This window comes from Anabrus simplex, chromosome 5 (assembly GCF_040414725.1).
Source record: "Anabrus simplex isolate iqAnaSimp1 chromosome 5, ASM4041472v1, whole genome shotgun sequence".
Taxonomy (NCBI): Eukaryota; Metazoa; Arthropoda; class Insecta; order Orthoptera; family Tettigoniidae; genus Anabrus; species Anabrus simplex.
Genome location: NC_090269.1, coordinates 251,506,621 through 251,527,567, shown reverse-complemented (window position 1 = coordinate 251,527,567; position 20,947 = coordinate 251,506,621).

The window sequence follows — 20,947 nt, the reverse complement described above, 5'->3', positions numbered from 1 at the left end:
AATTGAGGTTATATTAGGCAAGGATATATCTCAGATATTCAGTTGACACAGAAGCCTATACTAATTTCTCAATAATTAATCTCTGTTAAACGTTGGACATTTGTAAGTAGGTAATTACAGAACTTGTACATAATTTTATCTGATAAAAATCACAATAATAGGAAAATGGTTAGTGTTATCTATACTTAACATTATAAAGAGGAAAAATTTGTTTGTTTGTAACGGATAGACTCAAAAACTACTGAACCGATTCTAAAAACTATTTCACCTTTAGAAAGATACATTGCCAGTGAGTAACATGGGCTGTATTTTATTTTCAAAATAATTCGATGTGGGGGGCACGGGGGAAAAATATAAAAATAACAGGCTAATATAGGCAAAATATCGAATTTGTCGTATAAGGACGAGACAAAGCTCATTTTAAGCCCCTTGACGCAAAGAACAAAACTCGGTAAACCCTTTGGGCCCCAAAACCATGTTTTAAGGCCCTAAAACCAACCGTTATGAAGATATTGGCACCACACTACCCCTGCTCTAGGAATCGGATGAAGAAACGAACGGCCATAATCATGGCAACGTCAGCTCCAGGATTCTACAGCAGCTAGATTATGCATGTACGTTTGGGCATAGCTGCCAACCAAAATTGATACACATTTGACTTACTATCTGGAAAAAATAAACTGTTGGTGTAAGACGCTCATAGCAATCCTTTGGGCGGGGATGGAAAGAGAGTGAAGTATAAAAATAATAGCCCCGGAGATATCCGTAGTACAGCGACCAGCGGTTGCCGACGGGCCTCAGTTTTTACGTAGTGACTTAGGTTTCAGCATTTTCCAGAGTCTGTTACCTATAGTTTAAACTATTTTCTATAAAATCACGGAGTAGTACGATCACTGATGTCATTAGTGCCGATATTTTGGTCCACTTTTACGATCATTGTAACCATGAAAACAACCTATATACTGTACACAATTGTCAAGATGGTGCGCCCATGATTGGAAAGAATTTCTCAACATTTTTACTCAGATTCATTATATGATGTGCGACATGAGTGACAAGCCCTGAGAATTATAATTCTCGATAATTATAGTAGTTTCTATTATGCATCGCGTATTTCGTTGATCATTTGTAATAGTTACGAAATGTGGGATCAAACAAATACATTCAATTACATTCAATAATTCCAAACCTGACAAATAATTTCTACGTACTTAAGTAAATACACCAGTGATATAAATATCTAATGTAGTCAGTCACACCGATAGTATGAGTAACTAACGCCAGTTTCTGATAACCCGTACGAAGAACGGGTACTTCTGGTAGTCACTAAATAAAGCCAGCACGTGCACTTAAAATTCATTTTTCTGTAGAAAGAGGTGATATGAATTTCTCTGTACTTCTAAACCATACCCCATGGCACTACAGCCCTTGAAGGGCCTTGGCCTACCAAGCGAAGGCCTACAGAATACCAGGTGTCGTGTGATCAGCACGACGAATCCTCTCGGCCGTTTTCTTGCTTTCTAGACCGGGGCCGCTATTTCACCGTCAGATAGCTCCTCAATTCTAATCATGTAGGGTGAGTGGACCTCCAACCAGCCTTCAGGTCTAGGTAAAAATCGCTGACCTGGGCGGGAATCGAACCCGGGGCCTCCGGATAAGAGGCAGGTACGCTACCCCTACACCACGGGGCCGGCTCTCTGTACTTCTAATGGCTTTTATATAGAGCACGTGTTCCAAAGCAGATTCCGACCATTCACGGTTCTGCTGAGTATCCAGTCGTTTCTTGTTTCGTCCTGCTTAAAAGTTACTCTTCGGCGAAGGGTACAAGCAGCAATCAATGACATAACTAGCTAAGTACCGGTCCGTCAACGACAGATATAATGCATTCTGCTAGTTGTTATACATAACGATAGGAGGTATTCGCGAATTTAGGACACAATTTTACTGAGTTTATCAGAACTTATAGCTGAGCGCTGACCTACGTTCAAGGATAAGGAGAATCAAGATTCAGGTTGATGCATATTCTATAAAGCTTTTATTCAACGACTCAGTTCCAATTTCCATTCAATTATTTCTTATGATATAAAAGTTCGTATCAGGCGAATATATATTACTTTTGGAGAAGAATCACTCTTGCTAAATGAGTTGCAGTTTTGATAATTGTCCCTTTGTACACGGAGAAAAATTTCGGAGGATTTCGACTTCATCCCATTAACCAATTACTACTTTTATCGGCAACAATAATTACTCCAAGTGCACCTCAATATTAGCAGAAGTCCTGCGCTTTATAACACCAGTAATAGAATTGAAAGTAGGGCGGCTTGTAATTGCTCTCGAGGAAGCATTTAAAGACAGGACACGATATAATGGATTACTCCGTTTCAACTCTCTGATATTAAGCTGTTATAACGCAATCTCATTTCGCTCTAACATCCTCCCTCCTACAGACTACACCACGGTTTCCTTCTTTTTCTCAAACCTACCAAATAATTCTCCAAGAATAGAATCTTGGAACTTAACGTTAGATTTCGGGACTGCGCATTCACTCGCAAACTGACAGAAAAGTCACTTTAGTCCTATAAGAGAGCATGTTGTGAATGAGAAAATTATGACTGCTCTTTGCTTGCTGGACTCAGTAGCTCAGGCGGTTGAGCGCTGCTGGTCTTCTGAGCTAAAGTTGGCGGGTTCGGTCATGGCTCAAGCTGGTGTTAGTTGAAGATGCCTAAATACGAGAGCCTCGTGTCGGTAGATTTACCGGCATATAAAAGAACTGCTGTCAGTTTACATTGTAACCGTACAACAGGGTTACAGATTCCATTCATTATTTATTATTATTATTATCATCATCATTATTATTATTATTATTATTATTATTATTATTATTATTATTATTATTATTATTATTATTATTATTATTATTAACCCGATTCATTTGATTTTTTATATTCTGTTTCTCATCATTTAGACTGTAATAATTAGGTATCACGTATATTATTGTATTACATCATAGGTTAAGTGAATATGTTTGTAATTATTCTGTATTGTAGTAAGTGAGATTTGTTGGTTTCATATTGTCATGCTGTGGCTTGTAACTTTGGCTAGATGAGCTGGCATAGTATTTTGCAATCGAGGCTATGTTTAACTGGGAATGTTGTGTACAAGGAGATTTCCCGGTGACGCATTCGGTATAGCCATTCTCGGACCGCTTGGGTAAGCTTAGACGACACATGACTGATGACATCAGTGCGTGGACACGTGATTGCGACCAAGTGTCAGTATTCGCCAGCTACTGTATGTGGAAGTGGAAGGGATGAACAGTGAGTGGGGAGATGAGTCGTCATCGCGAGGTGATATAAGGTGATGCTACGATAGGGAGAGGTATTCTGTTCTTACTCAGTTCATAAGCAGTTGATATCGTGCAGATCATATGTTACAGTCAGAGGTATCAAATGGAAGAAGTGGTCTTAGTGTGATGGTAAGAGCTAAGAGTTGTGTTTTCAAGAGGTCCAGTAATAATCGAGGAGGTCTACAAGTGGTGGTTGTATCCGAGCAGAGACGGGTACTATGCTGATAAAGAAACATCATCTTCTTGTGAGGATGGACTTCACAAGGTGCTTCAAGAATATTTTACAATTTCTTATAATATATTGAGTGGACGTAATTACATTGGAGCTCCCTACACGCGTACATGGTATGTAGGCCAACTCCTTGTGACATAAGAAGATTACAGCAGACGGCTCACGACTTCAGCTCACAGGTTTTCCCAAGAATTTCAAGTTCAACAGCGGTGTATGCAGACAACAGGTAATTAAAGCATCAGACATGTTATGCATTCATAACATGAAGAAGAGTGTAATCAGCGGCGATATCACATCTCACTTCAAGTTCATGCCAATAGCTTTTTTGTTTAGATTAAATTTTCCTTTTCTTTGTACCGCAAATCTCACGATATATTTCTTTTGTTAAATTAAAAGACGTAAATGATTGTTCATTGTGACGTAAATTTAGTCATAAACTCAGTTTTATTTTTAATTATAATAAGTGATTCCAGTTCCATGTACAATCCTCAATTGTGGAAATGCAACAGTAATTTAATATTGTCCTGATCCATATCCCTGTATATTGCCAAATATGTGAGTTTATCACCTCACGCCTTGAGATAATTGATATAAGAGGTATGCTCTACCGAATTTTGTTGTTTTTCTTAAAAAAGCAACTGGCGCTCAAACAAATGTTATTTATATTGTGTGGAAGATATGAAGGTATAAGAGTAGTGGTCGGAGTAGCCACAACGTGTCGCCAGCAACGTGGGACTCGAAAAGTTCAGAAAAAGTGTTTCTGAATGGCAATATACATGGATCAGTTCTTTTAATGAGTACGCACATGTTAAATTCACCGAGTAATGTTAGGAAGGTCATTTTGTTGAAGTTTGTATTTAAGGGGTAATGTCAAAGGAAGTGCAAGGGGAAATAGCTTTGAGATCGCGAAAAATTAGTAGGAAACCGAAGATGGACAAGGATAGCAATATGCAGTCAGGTGATGAGGCTGAGGTTATTGTGTCCAAGGAAATCCAAGGTGGTAACATAAATAGGAAGTTGGTGACTAAGGTGGGACCTACTGAAAGTCAGAAAATAGTAGAAACTGAGGAAAACGCTGTCACGCAAGATCAAAGTAAAGGGGTGATTGACCTGGGTTTATTTAATTTGCTGATGTCCAAAATGACTGAGCAGAATAATATCATTAGTGAGAAAATTGAATCTCAGAATATTATTATGAGTGAGAAAATCGAAACGGTTATTAGTGAAAAAATTGAATCTCAGAATAATATCATTAGTGAGAAAATTGAAGCTCAGGGTATTAGTATTAATAAGAAGATCGATGATGTTAGTAATAAGATAGATCATAAGGTGTTAGAAATAAGTAAGCAAATTAATAATTTAGAAAGTAAGGTAAATAGGGAGTGTAGTGACATCAGAGCTGAGATGGAATTGGGTCGGAGCAATCTCCATGCGGAAATAGAGCAAATTAGTGAAACATGCATCAAACAGATTGATGAATTAGGCGCCAAGATCGAGTCTAATAAAGGAGAAATCAATGAGTTAGTAGAAGAAAGGTTTGAAAAGATAACCAATACAGTGGGGCAAGAAACTAGGAAATGTATTAGTAGGGTAGAACTTGTGGAAAGAAAACTTGGAGAAGTAGGTGATCTAGGGAGTGAGCAGAAATCATTATCACAGAAGGTGAGAGAATCGGAAAAAAAGTTGGAGGAATTAAGAAAAATTCAAGAAAAGACTGAGGAAACAGTGGAAGAAAAATTTCTGAGTTGCCAGAGAGTACTCCAGCAAGAAGTGCGTGATAGTAAGAATGTACGTGAGATAATTGTAAATAATGGTTTAATCACTAGAGATCATGATTTACCTAAGTTTTCTGGGAAAGAATTTAACCCGATGGAATTTATGAGAGTAGTAGAGAAGAAATTTGCTGTTCAATTAAGAGACAATATTATTAGCTGGGAAACTGTATTGGAGATCTTATCTAATGCTTTCGTAGGAGAGACTAAGTCTTGGTTTCAAGTATATAAAAGCTCGATGTCTAGTCTAACTGAATTTAAGGAGAAATTCATGGCTAAATTTTGGAGTGAAGGTGTTCAGAGTAGAGAGAGAGAGAGAGTAATGTTTGGCAGGTATAATTCTAACGAGGGTGTTAGAATGACTGAATACTTTTTGGCTCATGTTTTGGTGTGGAGAAATTTAGAATGTATTGGACCTGAGGCTGATATAGTTAGACTTATGGCTAAGCACTATCCCGATAGAATAAGAGAAGCTGTTTGTATGCAAAGAGTGGAGACTATTAAGGAAATGGAGATTTTGTTGGAAAGTTTTGATGCTTTAGGTAGTAGCTTGAATAATAGTAGGACACTAAATAGGAATGTAGAAGGAAGGGGTAACCAATCTAATAATCAGGACAGGACTATGAATAATCGTAACTACAGAAGAGAATATCAGGAGAGACCTAATAATAATTTCCACAGGGAAAGAAACTATCAAAATAGTTCGGAAAATTTCAGGACTGGGAGGCGTGATTATGGTAATCAACCAGAAGCTGGGAGGCGGGAGAATACAGGCCATAATAATAATAATAATGACGCTAGAGGAAATAGGCAACAGGGGAGGCCGACTGAGGTGTGTAACCAACAAGTCGTAACCGAACCAAGTACTTTAAACGCGCAACGGACTGTATAAACAGGTCACTGAGACAGTCCGTAAATGGTGAGTTCACGTATAAGGTAGATAAGCATGTTAATGTCGACCAGCCTATAGTTGTAAGTGAACATGATTGTGACCTAAGTAGCAATAATTCAAATGTTTTAAGTGACGACTTAATCGTAGACAATAAATTTTATAAGTGTAATTTAAATTTAGATATAAGGCAAGATTTGTTAAGTGATCTTATATTATGTAATGAGGATAATTTAAGTAGTGTTACTGTTACACCGACGATTGAACTGCTGATATGGGGCAGAAAAGTTAAGATTTTGTTGGACTCTGGTAGTGAGAAGTCATGTGTAAATTCCAAGCTGTATGAGGAAGTTTTGAGAGAGAAGTATGAGGTAGCGGAAATTCCAGTGAGGAATACGTTCATCGTAACAGCTGTTGGAAACAAGTCTCAAAGAGTGAATAAACAAATAGCTGTCCCCATTAACATAAGTGGAGAATGTATTTTCCAACCATGCTTAGTTGTGCCTAATTTAGTTTATGCCGTTATTTTAGGTACCGACTGGTTAACGTGTCACAAGGCTAAATTAAATTTTGATCTGTGTAATGTCAATCTTATTTGGGGAAAGAGTAGCAGGGAAGTCAGTTTACCATATGATGTTTTGTCAGAAATTAGTGCGAATAAAGTGTGTTCTAGTACGGAAGGATCTTGTGAAATTCCTAATATTAGGAAAAATATTGATGTCTGCCATGTGTCTATACAGAGAGATTCTAGAGATGAATTGTATGAGACAGTGGAGAAATGTAATTTAGCGGAAAGTCAGAAGGACGAATTGTGTGAATTATTGATATCACATAGTGATGTTTTTAGCGATCGTCCTGGTAGAACACATCTTTACGAACACAAATTTAATGTTATTGATAACTCAACTTTTGTAGGACCGAAATATCCCATTCCGTTAAAATACGCTAGCGCTGTTGAAGAGCAGATTGACATTATGCTAGATTATAATATAATTGAACCATCATGTAGCCCTAATTTAAATCCACTTGTTATTATACCTAAGAAGGATAACACGGTAAGATTGTGCATGATAATTTTTGTAAGACTAAATTGGATGAATTTGAGCTTGGTGACAAGGTTTTACTCAGAGTGCCACTTCCGTCATCAGCAGAAGCTGGTCAATTTTCTAAGTTTTTCTTGTTATATCAGGGATACTTCACCGTAGTGAAACGGATTGGGAAATGTGCTTATTCATTAGAAGACAAGGAAGGAAATATCGTAGGCACATACAATATAAGAAATCTTAAGAAATATATCATGTGAGTTTGTTGATTAATTCTCATTATTATGTTAATTCACCATATTTTATGAAGCTGGCATTGCGAACAGGACTTCAGTGAAATTAGCGTGTGTTGTGATAATAAGTGAGGCACGGCAGTGCAATAAACTCCAGTGCTTGGAGAAAGTGTATATAATGGAATGTCTTCGAGAACTACTTTTGAACACTCAATGAACGTTTGAAACGACAGAAGTGAGAAAGAAATGTAATCTGTATGTAAATAATACTGTATAATCAAAGTGAAAATGATAATTGATAAATGTTTTATATGTGTAACAACGAACATCCAGATGGATGATACTATGTACCCAAATTTGTAAAGGGCATTTTTATACATGTATCTATGGTGTACTCGAGTTCAGGTGATTGTGTAGATATTTCATGAATCAATCGATTCATTTAATCGATTATTTCATGAGGGAGGCGTTCTGTAACCGTACAACAGGGTTACAGATTCCATTCATTATTTATTATTATTATTATCATCATCATTATTATTATTATTATTATTATTATTATTATTATTATTATTATTATTATTATTATTATTATTATTAACCCGATTCATTTGATTTTTTATATTCTGTTTCTCATCATTTAGACTGTAATAATTAGGTATCACGTATATTATTGTATTACATCATAGGTTAAGTGAATATGTTTGTAATTATTCTGTATTGTAGTAAGTGAGATTTGTTGGTTTCATATTGTCATGCTGTGGCTTGTAACTTTGGCTAGATGAGCTGGCATAGTATTTTGCAATCGAGGCTATGTTTAACTGGGAATGTTGTGTACAAGGAGATTTCCCGGTGACGCATTCGGTATAGCCATTCTCGGACCGCTTGGGTAAGCTTAGACGACACATGACTGATGACATCAGTGCGTGGACACGTGATTGCGACCAAGTGTCAGTATTCGCCAGCTACTGTATGTGGAAGTGGAAGGGATGAACAGTGAGTGGGGAGATGAGTCGTCATCGCGAGGTGATATAAGGTGATGCTACGATAGGGAGAGGTATTCTGTTCTTACTCAGTTCATAAGCAGTTGATATCGTGCAGATCATATGTTACAGTCAGAGGTATCAAATGGAAGAAGTGGTCTTAGTGTGATGGTAAGAGCTAAGAGTTGTGTTTTCAAGAGGTCCAGTAATAATCGAGGAGGTCTACAAGTGGTGGTTGTATCCGAGCAGAGACGGGTACTATGCTGATAAAGAAACATCATCTTCTTGTGAGGATGGACTTCACAAGGTGCTTCAAGAATATTTTACAATTTCTTATAATATATTGAGTGGACGTAATTACATTGGAGCTCCCTACACGCGTACATGGTATGTAGGCCAACTCCTTGTGACATAAGAAGATTACAGCAGACGGCTCACGACTTCAGCTCACAGGTTTTCCCAAGAATTTCAAGTTCAACAGCGGTGTATGCAGACAACAGGTAATTAAAGCATCAGACATGTTATGCATTCATAACATGAAGAAGAGTGTAATCAGCGGCGATATCACATCTCACTTCAAGTTCATGCCAATAGCTTTTTTGTTTAGATTAAATTTTCCTTTTCTTTGTACCGCAAATCTCACGATATATTTCTTTTGTTAAATTAAAAGACGTAAATGATTGTTCATTGTGACGTAAATTTAGTCATAAACTCAGTTTTATTTTTAATTATAATAAGTGATTCCAGTTCCATGTACAATCCTCAATTGTGGAAATGCAACAGTAATTTAATATTGTCCTGATCCATATCCCTGTATATTGCCAAATATGTGAGTTTATCACCTCACGCCTTGAGATAATTGATATAAGAGGTATGCTCTACCGAATTTTGTTGTTTTTCTTAAAAAAGCAACTGGCGCTCAAACAAATGTTATTTATATTGTGTGGAAGATATGAAGGTATAAGAGTAGTGGTCGGAGTAGCCACAACATTCGGGAGAGAGCGGGAACCCCCATGTCGGCAGCCCTGAAGATGGATTTCGGTCGTTTCCCATTTTCACACCAAGCAAATTTTGGGGATGAACCTTAATATAGCCAATGGTCGTTTCCTTCCCCCTCCTAGCCATTTCCTATCACATCGTCGCCATAAGACCTATCTGCGTCGGTGTGACGTAAAGCAAATAATAAAAAAATACGCAAGGCAGGGCTATAATTCTGGCACCTCAGAGCCTACGAAAAGCATTCGTCTGGTTTCAGATTGATTTTGCTGTACGGGAGTGAAAGCTGGGTAAGCACAGAATACGTTATTCATAAGTTAAAAGCAACTGACCTGAAAGTAGCGAGAGTAACTTTTTGTACAAACAGGTGGGAACAATGGTAGGAGGGTAAGTTACGAATAGACTCGATGGATGAAGCTGTACGCATAGACCATATTCGATGGCGGGACCCTGTGAGGCAAATGGAGGAAGATGCACTGGTGTAGCCGGGAGAAAAGATTTCCTGAAACTATAGCGAGGATCGGCCGTTATTTTACGTACGATACGAACAAATTAAGAACATACGCCGAAATGGTAAATGAACGTAGCTCAAAGAATCTACTAGCGAAGCTCAGTAAGGCCATACATAATTCTCCATGTCTGTACCGCTTGAAGGAGCTTCAATGAAAGGAAAACACTCAGGATTGTGTCCGACTCCACGGTTTAATGGTTAGCGTGCTGGCCTTTGGTCACAGGGGTCCCGGGTTCGATTCCCGGCAGGGTCGGGAATTTTAACCATCGTTGGTTAATTTCGCTGCCACGGGGGCTGGGTGTATGTGTCGTCTTCATCATCATTTCATCCTCATCACGACACGCAGGTCGCCTACGGAGTCAAATCAAAAGATCTGCATCTGGCGAGGCGAACTTGTCCTCGGGCACTCCCGGCACTAAAAGCCATACGCCATTTCACTTAGGATTGTGATGCGCGGGCATATTTCCCTGTAGAGGCCTCAGTATTGGGAATATAACCGTGTGTTGACGAATGTCAAGAGATGAGGAGAAGGGCAATTAGCAAGGGATTATTCTGTCGGGGGCCGGAACGTGACTACCGAGATAACGGGTGCTTACAACATCGTGTCGGCTTTTGTACCTCGGTCCCTGGAAACAACAATGTCCCAGCGACCCTGGCACACCGTGATCGCGATTGTCGGGTTGTACCGTTTTTGAGAAATGTGCTGTATTTAAGTTGTGGTATTGGGAAGACTGTAACCGAATTGTGAACTGCAGGTTAATTCCTCATTTTGTGCCATATTAGTGACTTTTTTGTAGTTGGGCCCTTTTATCGTAAAGAAGCCGCTAAGTCGGTAAGTTCTGAAAAAGTTTTTATTTATTTTTTATTCTAACAGCAGCACTAGCACGTAGTAGCAAGACATGATAGCGGATGCGTGCGTAAGTTCTATATGTCTGCCTGTCTGTTTTGTCAAATGCCCGCGGACTAATTGGAACCTCAAAGAGCACCATCACATGTGCGGATAACTATTTTATAATCGGCGGGCGAGACAGCCCAATTCCAATGGTTCTATCTCCAAATCAAGACGGCCGAAGCTTGAATCGCAGTCAATGTACGCAATATTTTTGAAATGGGAAGTCACGTTCTATTGAATTGGATTCTACTTATAACCGTAGATCTCGTCGCTACTTATTACCAAAATATAGTGTCTTCTGCAAAACCGAATTTAACTGAGGCATAAGGTACGTGCTAATTAACAACCTTTAGTTTCTAATGATAATGTATAATCTGGCTACACGGCGTTACTCCCTTCTACCCTGACCTCATAACAATCGGTAGATGGCACTAAGGTCAAAGGTTATGTTGGACACCTAACCTAACCAAACCAAACCAAACCAAAACTAAGAATTGCGCATCGTTATCAACCTAACCCACTACAGGGCAAGCGGCTGATCGGGACAAACACAGGTTGCTAGATTTGCTTCAGATCTTCCAGCGCTTTTTTTTCACCCACTGTTGTAAGTGCGGGTGCGAACTTTTCCGCACGAATGGACTTGACCCTGTTTTACGACAAGATGACCTTCCTAATACCAAATCTATGTGGAGGAAACTATTCACTATTGCGTTTCCATGATAGTTAGTTCTGTGGAGTATAGTGTGTGTATGATTAGGAGTGTGTTGGGACGAATACAAGAAACCAAATAAAACAGTCCCCGAATCAAAGCAAGTAACCAGACACCACTGAAGTCCCCGACCAGGCCGAAAATGACCTTCTGAAGCGAAAGTCACCATGATAACCATTCAACCGAGGAGCCGGACAAAATTAAACCGCTTCAGATAAATTATTTTACTTGCGGTACTCAGTTGTCATGTTTTGCGGTAAAGAGCTGTACTAATAGTTAGGAAAATAGGAAGATTTACAGTAAAGTTATGATATTTTCCGCAGTAGCAATCCACCGATAGCAAATCATGAAGCAGCATTTCTGGCGTCTAAGAACAAGGCTCCTTGATTGTTCCATTTCCACGAACTGTTGAACATCATTAACTGGAGACGATGTTCGGAGGTTCACGACCAGTCAAGTGAAAGGTTAAGAACCCCAGTGTATTCTCTTACTGATATCAAACGCGGTTATGAATATATAATAATAGAGGAACGTCGCTCGCTTTAATTGCTTCACTGTGATTCTGTCACTCTCCAATAACGAGTCTAGGATATATCATCCCCGTAATTAGAAAATATTTTTAATTACAGCGCGCATTCCGTACTGTAAAAATTAGGTTCGTTTATGATCGTCACAATCTTGCTTACAAAAAGCAATTAACTATGAATATCACTAATTATGAATGATGGCTTCAATTAAGTCATTATGTTGTACGGGCTCATGGCCGTTTCACATGCAAAGTTAACGGATCCATCGGATACGAACTCATTAATATGACAGTTTTAATATCATTTTGTAATTGTCATCGACAAGGCAGATTAACGTAAAATATTACAGGGAACTTTTACTGAAGCTATAAGCGGTATAACACGGAACTTGCGTATCATTAATGCTCGCAAGTTAGTAACCTACTTATTTATACTCAGATGTACATAGTCTATTGCTAACAAGAATTACATTGTATACCGGTAATAATAATAATAATAATAATAATAATAATAATAATAATAATAATAATAATAATAATAATAATAATAATAATTTCGTGTGGCTATTTCCAGCCGAGTGCAGCCCTTGTAAGGCAGACCCTCCGATGAGGGTGGGCGGCATCTGCCATGTGTAGGTAACTGCGTGTTATTGTGGTGGAGGATAGTGTTATGATAATAATAATAATAATAATAATAATAATAATAATAATAATAATAATAATAAGTGATAAATGAACTCCATGGATAAAGCTGAGCATACACGGATGGAGAAGGATAATTGACTCGATCATGGAGTGTGAAAGAAACAAAGGAAGACTATGATAACGATGGCTAGATTCCTTTTTTTAATAATTTAAACATTGACGTGCAGAACTGAACGATAGCACCGAGTTAGTTGTAAATACATTGTAAATAAAGGATCGTGGAGACGCTTAGTTAATTCATATAGGCTTCCAAACTGAACACTGAAAGGCGTAATAGTCTATATAGAATATGTATGTGTAAAGAAGATGATTATTATTATGATAATAATCATAATAATCGTATGACCCAACCTGCCTTGTAGAGGCATTTAAATCAGACGGCATTCAGGCTACTTGCTTGTCAACTGGCTGTTTTTGTTTAAATGTTTCAGGTGAATATCGAATGTGTAACCAGAAATCTTGTAGATGCCAAAATCGTACAATACAGCGTGCGGTAAGGAATGAACATATTTTACGCCCGTCAAAAATCCTACCGCTTCTGACGAGTTTGATACTGCGATTTTGGTACAATGAGTTGGACATTGCTATCATTAGCCTACCGAGGCAAAAAAGGTGATGGTTGCTGCTGCTTGAAAATCTGCTGAATATTACCTGTAATGAGAGACGCGCAGGGAATCAAACGTGTTTCCACTTACAGCATAATCGTAAGCTTATAAGAAGTCCGTCACAACTCAAAAAACATTAATTCTCAAAGACACTGTATATATTAAAATCTAGGTCCAACTGCTCGAAGTTGCAATGTTAAAGAATCAAGAAATTTAATGAGTTAAATTGAGGAATTATTCTTAATATTAACAAAAATAGTAGTATACCTCTTAACATGTTTTGCCCCTAAATCACCCCTAAGTTAATTTGTAACAAATGCTATCTAGCGGATACAATGAAAGTTCTCGTGATATTTTCCTCATAAAAATATACAAACTTTGAATTTATTTCGGAACAAAAACTAAAACTACAATATTTTTGACAAGGTTATGTCCAGTCACAATGCAATGAACACAGTTCGAGAGAATTTACTTTTAAAACCTTCTCAAACAATATCCCAAATATATGCGTTTCCCTAAAATTTCACTTCATATTTCCTACTTGCAGCTACACCTTTTTTCTTCGTTTTCTTCTTTCACTCCTTTTCATAATTGGGTGTTTCTGTGTTGTGTGTGTACGGTATATGAAAATACAGTATAGGCCTATGTATTGAGGCAAACACCCAGTTCCCAAGTTAGAGGCATTACCAGATGTGGCTCAAAATTCCCAACCCGACCGGAAATCAAACCCGGAATCCTCTGAACCGGAGGCCTCGACACTGACTACTCAAGCAAGGAGATGGGATATATTTCCTACTTATAGTATTGTACCGAAATTGAACACACCAAATATGATGAATTTTACGTGAAAATCCGAAAAGTGGTAAAATGAACTTCCTCTCGGATAACTAATTACGATTTTTCTATTGCAGAACCTGATGGAAGAATTTCAGTGTCGGTGATCTCTATCTGAAGACGTTCTTTGGGCTGCCACGAGAGTTTCCTTGCACCTGCAGGCCAGAGGTCGCAGGTCACCACTGCCTGCGTGACTTGACCAAGAACACCTGCCGGAGACTAAGGTACGTACCTGCAAAGAGAAAGACACATACAATCAGTACACACATCTCTTGTCAACGGGATCTGGTGAGCAGTACAAAAGAAAATACAAAGGCAATGACTTCACATGCGGAACTGCATCGCTGTATGAGTTCAAAGATTCCTCGAGGCAAGAGGAACAAGACAGTAAAATGCCATGACAAAGTGAAAAACAATAACCAGGTTCTTTCTACTTTATTTGGAAATCGACAACCTGACAAAACAAGAATTATTTCAGCTTTAATTTCCAAGATTTCCTTAGTTAAGACACAGATGGTGTAGCGGATCTTTGCTACGTAAACACACATACATTGGCTGATAGCCTATGGAATAGCAATGAATCATTCGTCGACCCCAAAAGGTATTGAATTGCACCGATGATCACCTTCGCGGTAATAATAAAGCAATTTAGAAAAATCTAAGATATTTGGACAATACTTGCTATTTAAAATATATTTACACTTTCTACACCTCGGTCTGACAAGAAACAGCGCCCCAGCTCCACAGGGGGCATACTCCCTTCCATATGCTTTATGCTATGAACCACTGACGTGCTCCACCAAAAAGAACGAGTGCTTCATTAGCGAAACATTATTTGGGGCCATGAAAATAGCCACTGATGATTTGATAACTTAGCAACTAAGACACATACATTTAATTGAGAGTAGAACAATAGGGCGATTAACGCTATAGCCATCAATGTAAACACTCCTAAAACTGAGCACAGTTGCCATGCAATCAGTCTGTCGATGCAACTCAAGAACTTCGAGCATACGTAACCCATCATAGATTGTTATACCTCACATTGTAGTCTGAATTCTCTGTGAATTAACTAAGCGAATCCACAATCGCTCTGTTTGCAACTAGCTCTATGGCCTAGTTTAGTTTCACCCAACTACCGAAGTCGGCTTATAAGCACAGTTTCATCCATCGAGTTAATTCCTAACTTAACCCTTATCTCCTCATTCTGTGTGACATCCTGCCATTATTTCCACCTGTTTGTGTCAGCAATAATTATTCTCGCTAATTTCATGTCACTTATTTCCAACTTGTGAGTAAGATATCCTAAGTCCATCCAGTTTTCACTCTCATTTAGTGAAGTATGTTTGAAACCAGATCTATGTTTAAACCAAGAGCCGAATTATTTCTTATAGAATACCCTTGAGCGCATGTATTAGCTCATGCATTAGCTTTGCTGCGCCTTGAAAGGTAATTTTGTTCAATTTGTCCATTCAGCCTCTTAATTTCAGTGAGTTATCTACACACGGTACAGGGATACTAACAACTGTGATGAAGGAGGTCAGGTCTATTAAAATAAGGATAAAAACTGACTCGCAATTTCCATTCAAAAGGAACAAGTAACATAAGATGATTTTAGACGTGATCTGCTGCTGTAATCCCCGAAAGGCGCTCCCATGACATGTTATCTTGCGAAACCCACATCTTCTGTGTCTAATGAACAAGGTTCGTCAAAATCCGAACATCGAATTTTTTTCCCGAATACGCCTACTCCTTTCACTCATACCGAACTTCGAAAGTAAAAAATCGAACACAGAAAAAGCAGAGCGACTGCGGGGAGTCCCGCCTGATAAATTATGTCTACGAAACTATATTACCTTACTTCCACCTCCTCTGTTGACTTTGGATTAAAACTGCGAGTTAGAGTTGTGTTTCTTATCCTCATTTTAACTGTTTTGACGACCAGTGATTACTAGAGCTCTGATTTGTATGTATTAATGGGTTAGAAAGTCAATTAATTCAGCTGGTAGGACGTATTGTCTAGATCTAGACCACTCTCCCATAGTGTAGCGACAGTAACATAGAATTTTGTTTTACAACTTGCTTTACGTCGCACCGACGCAGGTAGGTCTTACGGCGACGATGGGACAGGAAAGGGCCAGGAGTGGAAATGAAGCGGCCGTGACCTTAATTAACGTACAGCCAGAGCATTTGCCTAGCTGTGAATATGGGGATCCACTTAAAACCATCTTCAGGGCTGCCGATAGCGGTGTTCGAACCCACAACCTACTGAATGCAAGCTCACAACCGCACGACCCTAACCGTACGGCGTAACATACATTCTGTTCTATTCACTGTTCCTTCCATAGCCAATTGTCTTTCCTCCTCCTCTTCTCAGCACCTCCTCATTTCTCACTTCCTCTGCCCATTTTATCCCCTCCATTCTCCTCCAAATCCACACCTCAAATGCTTTCAGTCTCATTTCTTCCTATTTCCTCAGTGTCCATGTCTCGGCTCCGTGTAATGCTCCATATAAAGCACATCGCCTCTTTCTTCCTCAGGCCCATGTCCATGCACCCACAAAGAAGCCTCCTCGTTTGATTAAATGTCTCATTAAATCGTTTGAGTTATTTTTTTTTTTTCAGAAACATTTATTCATGGATCATTGAGTTTACTGAGAAGTTGACATTCTAAATTTCACAAACTGACGTCATTCATGGGGTCAAATATAGGGCACAGCATTTTCGGCTTCCATTATTAAGCTATGTCGGTTTTAACAAATTAGTGATCAACAAAATTATTATTATTATTATTATTATTATTATTATTATTATTATTATTATTATTATTATTATTATTACACACATACATTATCATTATAGACTGTTACGCCTTTCAGCGTTCAGTCTGCAAGCCTCTGAGAATTTACTAAACGTCGCTACAATCCTCGATTTGCAACTAGTGTTGTGGCCTCATTTAGTTCTATACCTCTTATCTTTAAATCGTTAGAAACCGAGTCTAACCATCGTCGTCTTGGTCTCCCTCTACTTCTCTTACCCTCCATAGCAGAGTCCATTATTCCCCTAGGTAACCTATCCTCCTCCATTCGCCTCACATGACCCCACCACCGAAGCCGGTTTATGCGTACAGCTTCATCCATCGAGTTCATTCCTAAATTAGCCTTTATTTCCTCTCCTTTTATTATTATTATTATTATTATTATTAATATTATTATTTCAATGGGCTAAACTACGTAACATTAGCTCCAGATCTTGCAATTAAAATTGATTCAATTAAGAAGTCCCCCTAGGAAGGTAAAATAAGACTACTGTTAAACGTAGCAGGTAATTTATTTAAAATTCGTGAACTTAAAAATGTATCTTCTAGCGGTTGCAGGTACGTTTGTGTTCACAGTGTCCAGCGCGTGAATATTTTCGGACAGACCAATATTCAGCAGGATCGCCGCACCGCTAATCACCCCTCTCGTACCTGTATTTTACCACAACCTGGTGCACAGTAAGTTGGTAGAAATGATGACCGAACATCTCCAGCTTCAATCGTGATCATCATCATTCAATGTACGGATAAAGGATAAACAGATTAAGCTCCATCAAAGGGGCAACTAATAACGTCTTCGCGACGACAAGGTTAGCTGGGAGTGTGTGTGTGTGTGTGTGTGTGTGTGTACCAGCGACCTTCAAAGTCTGCGTAGGAGGAGCTGTAGGGGAAGCAGCAAACCGCAGTTCCTCCCCCTTTCTCAAAGCACTTCGCTCCGGGGTCGTGCAGCCATGCGTTGGGTACTGACAGTCACACACACTGTGCCAAGCAATCACCGTGATACCAAATAAAGGATGTTACAATCCCCCGCCGATTCCGAGAAGCCTGACTATATTTTCTACCTCTTAACATTTGACCTGTCTTCAGAATTTATGGCTTTAGGATATTGTGGTCACCAATTCCTTGTAGTTATCGCAAGCAGTGAAAATGCAGTCGTATCTGTCGTTTAACAAATTGACTCCGGAGTTTTAAACTGGCGCGTTGTTTCACTCTGGAAGTTTAAAAATAACATGTTTCACTCTGGTTTAAGTCATATTTCACATTGTTGCACTCGGAGGAAGTGTAAAAGAGATGCACTCCTTCACATGGAGAAAGTTTAAAAATGGTACACTGTTTCACTCTAGAGGAAGTTTGAAATGGTACTCTTTCAATCTGGAGGAAGTTTATTTATACCACATTGTTTCACTGTGCGGAAAGTTTAAAAATGACATGCTATTTCAATCATGAGGTAGGTTTAAGACACTACATCGTACCATTCGACAAAAAATTTTAAAATGGCTCGCTGCAATACTCTGCAGGATGTTTAAGGATGTCACGTGGCTGTTGTTGCTGTTTCAGGAGAAAGTTTAAAAATGCCACGTCCCGTAGTCTAGACGTTTCTCGTCCCCACCCACATAAGGTCTGTAGAGGAGTGGTCAAGAATGCAAAAAAGTGATGCGTTTCTTCTTCTTTCGGAGTTTCTCATTTCCTTCTCGTAAAACTATGTTCTGCCAGTAAAAAAATCTTCACTCTTGCAACTTTTTGGCTAGGCTAACGATTTCTTTTAATGCACAAGAAAGAGCCTGATGATATTTTGAAAGATGGAAGAGGAGAGGATGGATGGAGAGCCTGGAAGAGTGAGAGAGAAAGACTGAACTGCGTCACAACTGAATCGAAGCGGGTCGATGGTGGGGTAGGAGGTCACTCACCCGCTGGAAGACCACTCCACAATGTTTGTGTAGAACGGCTCGCGATTTCGTCGCGTCCACCACAAAAACGTCGTACCCCGGGAGAGAAGAAGATAAGGGTAGGGGGTGGAGGCGGTCAGAATTCTGAAGTGCACACAACGTTTCACCAGCCAAAGTGGGATATGAAATAGAGGAGGAAGAACCCCATGGCAAGGGAGAGAAATACAGAAATACTCGACGATGAAACTGACTACACTTTCAATGAATAAATGATTGAATATTCACGGCAGTGAAAAAAACGCGCCTTATTACAGCTTCTCCATCGTCATAATTTACACAGATTTTCGGAAGGGTGATTTTTAGGTGGTACTGCTTACAATAGACAAGCAGGAACCGTGCATTTTGAAACACGTACTAATCACAAGAATCTGGGGAGAAACGTCTAATGCAATTTCTAACAGAAAGTTACAACGTTATATTAATAAACAGGTGAATGAGGTCCATCACGTTCGTCAAATTCACGGACCAAAATACTTTCAGTAAGATACGTACAAGCAAACTAAAGTCATCTCTATGCAGACCACGAAGGCCCTTGGAGGAGCGGCAAGTAAAGGCTTCCGTTACCCGTAACCTCGTAGCTCAATGCCCGGCTGCCATTATCCCTCAGGAATGAACCTGGTCTAGGCTGACTGAACCACAAGGCCATGTTCACCTCCGGAAGCGGAAACCTCTTTCCTGACATTTTTAGACTTTCTGACAGGGAATCGAACCCATCTCCTTCCGGATGAACCAAGCATGCTTATACTGCCTCGGCCAAGCAGCCCGTCGTAATTAGAAATCATATCATAACAAAATGAAGCTGTTTGCTTATACGCAAGTTGCTCTAGACACAGCATACTAATTTAATCCTGAGAAATTACTATTTTGTGCGACCGAAAAAAACTGACGTTCATAAATTAATAAAATAGGATACGTGTTATTTATTAGAGTAAATGTGATGCTGAACAATGGCAACACCGTCAGCCATATATATTTACAATTTGCTTTACGTCGCACCGACACAGATAGGTCTTATGTCGACGATGGGATAGGAAAGGCTTAGGAGTGAGAAGGAAGCGACCGCGGCCTTAATTAAGGTACATCCCCATCATTTGCCTGTTGTGAAAATGGGAAACCACGGAAAACCGTCTTCAGGGCTGCCGGCAGTGGGTTCGAACCCACTATCTCCCGAATGCAAGCTGATAGCTACGAGAATCAAACCACGCGGCCACTTGCTCGGTTGGTTTAAGAATTTCATGACTTTAGAGTTAATACACGTGTTTTGATCATAAGCACATGAACCTCTTATTCTTCTTCTTTTTCTTCTTCTCCTAATGCCGTACCCTTCATCTGATGTTTGTTATCGTCTTGCTGGTGGCTGCGCGCAACAGTAAGATGGTTCTCCGAACCCCCGTCTCAGGCTCTGCAGCCAAGACGTACAGCGGTCAATCTTACTTACTGTATGCCTATGAAAATATGTTTTGCACTAGTACACTTGCGTACGTCCCTTGGAGTTCTGGGAATTTTCTGTTTTCTACAAATCTTGGAAGTAGCTTATCACATTCCCTGCTACTACGTATTCAAAGTATGATTGCACTTGGGCGATGCAGAGCTAGTCCCAGTTAATCGCAGTTGATAGACGAAAGCGGGGTTTGCAGCGCACTGAGCCTGGATCGAACCCAGCACCTTAAGCTCAGAAGGCCAGTGCTCTGCACCTCACAAATCTGAGCCAGTGCCTTCACCACTACGATACGAGAACTAGAACGTTGGTCTCTACATGACGGGTCATAAAATTGGAGTTCAGATACTGGAAAACAAAAATTTAAGACCGTTCATGATATATTCCGAATAGGTGTTGATATTGTATTGTACCGTTGTGGAAGTTCGATAAAATCTGTGTCCACGACACTGCAGACTTGCCTTGTCAGT